A 4,941-nucleotide genomic window follows, 5' to 3' on the forward strand; every position below is an offset into this window, starting at 1 on the left:
GTTCCAGGTTTGTTTAAATCACTTCCTCCGTCTTTGCCAATGCCTGGCCAGCAGCAGAAATTCCAAAGTACGGTGAGAGGGGCTATTCTCTTGATATGTTTCTCCTGACTCTGTAGGCCTGAGTGGACCAATTCTCCTCTCCTTTATGCAGCTCTAACTCTACTGAGGTCAATATGGGACAGCGCCTCAGCTGGTATAAACCATCATCGCTCCATTGACTACAATGGACATGCCAACTGCAGATCCCTGGCCCATTGGATTTTTACCTGGAGAAAACTGAGCTCAAAGGTTTTGAGAAACAGCTTTACTCTAGGGTAGGAGGCCAAACATTTTGATGGCCCATACCACTGTCAGGCCTTCAAGGCCCTGATCCTATGAGGCAGACCTTGTAGCAAGGAAGGACTACCCAGTGGTTAGGGCACTAGGCTAGGAACGCTTCACGAATTTGCGTGTCATCCTTGCGCAGGGGCCATGCTAATCTTCTCTGTATCGTTCCAATTTTAGTATATATGCTGCGGACTTGAGAGACTGAGGTTCAGTTCTCTGGTCTATGACCGTTCTCATGGCAACCAGAATTGTTGGTCATCTTGTTATCCTCTGTCTCCAGCCTGAGAGAGCTTTGCATGTGCTTAACTGGGTGTCAGCTCCCTAATTCTAGGAGCCTGTTAGCCCATCAAATACTCTCCTCTGCCCTATACCAGCTCTGTCTTTGCCTTGCAGGTTGACAATAGGAGCACTTGAATCGCTGCCCTGTGATATCCAGCTTCTGACGCTGGCTAGCCACAAAAATCCCATTTGCTCTGCACCAAAGCAGCAGTGTGACTTGGTTTACTAGTTTTACCTTAACCACTGCTCCTGGAAACTGCACCGCACCTGTGAGCAATTACAATCAAACAGAAGTGGGTTTATTTAAGAAAGAATGGAGAGTTAACTAGAACCGTGAAAGAGTAATGGAAACAAATGGTTACACTGCAAAACAAAATCATAGAACTTGAACCTGAGTCCACATTTATCCAGAAGTCACCTTTCCTATCTGATAAAGTAGGTGTCCCCCCCACCTCCACCCCGCCCCTGCCAACTCAGTCTGTTGCAGAGCTGGCTGGTTTCACAGAAACCAGGATCCATTTTTTCATTGGAGCATCCCTGCTTCCCAAGGTGTCCCCTCAGCGAAAGGCCACCTCATGCCTTCCCTCTTTCTCTGTTATCCTGAGACAGTCTTTTGTCTTTATTCCTGTTCTTTTTTTTTACTTCCAAGAGGTTTTGACTGTTTGCAGTTGTGTCTGATGTTTCTTCCTTTGTAAGTCTTGGGATGGGGTGAGACTAGACAACTGAGCCTTGGCTGCATGACTGGCTAAACAGGGTGGGGTGACAACTCTCTCCTGCTTGAATGGGCCACCACTGAGACACATTATTCCGGGATGACTAAGGCCAAGTCTACACACAAAAGTTACATCAATCCAGCGGAGTCACTTAGAAGTATGAAAAACCCACATCCCTAGGTAAGGGACGTAGTTATACTGACCGTAAACCTCTTCCTATGTAGACAGTGTTATGTTGGCAGGAGAGCTTTGCCTGAAGTCACATAGCTGCCAACATAGCTACCGCCTCTCATGGAGGTGGAGTTATTAAGCCAACGGAAGACCTCTCTCCCATTGGCCTAGAGCGTCTTCACCAGGGATGCAGCTGCAAATCTGTAGTGTAGACCTCCCCCTAGTTAAGCAGACTTAACCCCCTGTGAAATCATCGGTCAGTTTAGCTACTGCCTCTCGGGGAGGTGGATTAACTACGCTGATGGGAAAATCCCTCCTGTCACTGTAGTGAGTGTCTACACTAAAGGGTTGCTGCTGCATCAGCTGTGCCGCAGTAGAATTTCAAGTGTAGACAAGCCCTAACTTTTACTCCAAGTCCATAAAGCATACTGTCAGTATAGTTCTATTATTCCTTAAATATTGCCCAGACACACATCTTGCAAGGATTATGACTCTTTACAAGTTACGAGCTTTCTGGAGATACCTCACGTGCTACTTTTTATGGATAAATATTCTGCAAGACATGTGTTTGGTGTAGTGAGTTTGTCAGGTGCGAGACCAAAGTTGTTTGCAAAGAACTGGACCCTTTTCAAAGGAGCCTCTGTATCGCATGCTCTGCCAAAGACTTCCTGTGTGACCTTGGGCAAGTCACTTGGTTTCTCTGTGCTTCAGTTTCCCATCTGTACAATGGAGATATTAGCTTTTCCCTACCTTATACAGGGTGTTGTGAGGATAAATATAATAAAGGCTGAGAAGTGCTTTGATAGCTACATGAAAGCTCAGTGTAATTATTCATCCTATGACTCCAGCTACTTATACAACCCTCATTACCACAGTATCTAAGCATGTCATAGTCCTTTATGGATTTTATCCTTCCCCATGAAGTATTCTCTCCATATTACAGATGGAGGTCTCTGTTAGAGCTAGGAATTGAACCTGGGTCTCTAGATTTCCAGACCAGGGCTCTACTTACTAGATAATACTTCTCATGGCCTTTCAATAGGCTGCTTTTTTCCTCAGGCTTACCTCATATGGAGGTCTCTCCACGCCTCTAATCATTGTCACTACTCAATGCTGGATGACATTTCTATTTAAACTGTTTGGACTGCAAGCTCTTTGGGGCAGGGACTGTCTCTTCCTATGGGGCTTCAGAGTGCAGGGGTCAACCCATGTGGATCAGCTGGCAGGAATGAGGCCTCAATGGGGAAGAGAGACTCAGCCAACATAATAAGGAATGAATAGCTTCTTAGGTGACAAAAAAGTCTACTGATCTGTTGTTATAGATACGGTTTATATACTGCACAAACGAAGAGTCAGAGAATGCTCGCTACACCCAGCCATGAGCGTTGCACAGTGCAGCAATCATAAGTTTGAAAGTCTTAAAAAAATATTGATTTTATAATTAAAACACTCCACCGTACATAAAGTTAAAAGCCGTGCATATATATACACATCACGAAAAGCAAACATCTAGATTTAAGGTGGCATAAATGTTCTAATCACCAACTGTTTAATATAGATCAGTAGCACATAAAAAATAGATAGGATGGAAATTAATATTTGTATTACAGTAGCTGTAGGGGTCACAATCAAGATTAGGGTCCCATAGCATGAGGCAGTCTATGTGCACAGTGAGAGACAGCCCCTGACACAAAGAGCTATCGGGGTAAGTAGACAAGACAGACAATGAGTGGGAGGGGCAACAGAGAGATGGAGGGACTTGCCCAGGGTCACACAGCAAGTCAGTGGCAGAGTTGAGACCAGAAACTGGGTTGTCCTGACTCCCAGCCTAATGCCCTGTCTTTGGACCTCATAACTATAACCAAATACTGGCCAGTGTGCTGATCTGTGCAGGTGCAGTGGTTTGTCTGTGCAAAACTCATGGCAGGGCTGGGACCTAGCAGCCTATGTACTGTGCTCAGCCAGCCACATCATGCCGGTTTCTAAATATCAGCGCCTACAATACTCAGGTGCAGTGGGTATAACGCTGGTCTTACCGGCACTAGATCAAGAGTAACTCCATTGAAGCCAATGGAATGAGGCTAGTATAACATTGGTTTGGGATCAGAATCATGCCCTGTCTCTTGAGGTATTCTGCTGGACTGAGTCAGGAGATTTGGGGAGTGTTTGAGCGCTCAGTGGATTTATACAATCACATCTCTTCCCCACTGCAGCTCATCAACCTGGGATCTTAGACCTAGGCACTAAAAGCTCACAGTAGGAGTAGGTTCTCATCTTATTTTAGTTAGTCCAGCCACTAGAGAGGGACACACAACACACGCTGAGCCGGTGGGTTATATTTACTCCATCCTCCCTTGCAAATCACTTTCACTCTTCACACCTATCTTTCTGCTCATCTTGGCTCAAGCCCCCTCTTTGTCCCTTCATCCTGTCATTGCTTGGGCCTTTTTCTCCACTGCTGTTGTCTGGAACAGCCTCCCTGGATCTCTCTGCCCCATCAGTTCCATCTCATCTCTAACCTCACCTTGAACGTCCCCTTTCTCTCATGCCCTATGCCCCTTAATTGCTCTCTATCTCCCCCCACACAACCGAGAAGTTTGAGGTTTCATAAGACATCAAGCTCTTTTCAAGCTGTTTCCCCTGTGACCTCCTTCCTCCTGGAAATACCATGAGATTTGCTGTTCTCATGAGATTTCAGCTGCATCTGAACTTGAACTGGAAAACAGGTCCCTTTTGGTTTGTAAATAGAAATCAAAGAGGTTCTGAGTTTGCCCCATTACTTTATGAGGGAAATCTAATGTTAAGACCGTGAGCTGGGGACTAAAATAAGGAAGCAGGCAGCAGCCTGAAACCTGGCTTTTTGCCCAAGCCAAAACAGAAGAAGAAAACCTTGTAACAGGGTGGCTTGCCCCAGGATTTCCAAAAAGACAGAAGAACCTGGGGTTAAGCCAATCTGATTACAGAATGAGCTCCGCCTGAAGGGAATCTGGCAGTTCCCCATAAAGAGCCAGGCTTAAGGGGTGATATGGGGCAGCTAGAGAAAGAGCTGGATGGAAACTCAGAGCAGGGAGGGATCCTAACCAAGCAGAGACATTGAAGAGAGTTTGCCAGGCAAGGAGGCCTGGGAGAGGCTGTGACTAAACAGGGAAAAAACTGGGTGCCCCAGAAGGAAAGCAAGAGCCTTGAGGTAGGAAGTGGCCCAGGGGGACCCAGGAAGCCTGGACTGAAGATTGTGAGCTGCGTGGAGGTCTGAGTTATCTGATGGAGAAATCATCACAGTGTCAGAGTGACTATTGGCAGGAGGTGCTAGCCCAGCCAGAGAGTGGTAATGCCTAATGGTGAGGAGACTCCTTTTCAGCCTCCAAAGTTCTCAGTTCTGCATCCAAGTGGTACTGCAATCAGCAGTCCTTTCTGTGACTCTGGAATCCAGCTTAGGTCTTTGAGACACCTT

At 46.3% G+C, this 4,941-nt stretch overlaps 1 non-coding gene across 1 annotated transcript; it reads right to left on the reverse strand.

Annotated features, from left to right (window-relative positions):
• Positions 1-421: 421 nt before the first annotated feature.
• On the reverse strand, positions 422-530 carry LOC116839340 (U6 spliceosomal RNA). The gene has a single exon (XR_004377101.1). It is a non-coding gene; the product is annotated as a U6 spliceosomal RNA (small nuclear RNA).
• Between the last annotated feature and the right edge of the window lie 4,411 nt (positions 531-4,941).

The sequence above is a fragment of the Chelonoidis abingdonii genome, chromosome 1 (genome assembly GCF_003597395.2).
Source record: "Chelonoidis abingdonii isolate Lonesome George chromosome 1, CheloAbing_2.0, whole genome shotgun sequence".
NCBI lineage: Eukaryota > Metazoa > Chordata > Testudines > Testudinidae > Chelonoidis > Chelonoidis abingdonii.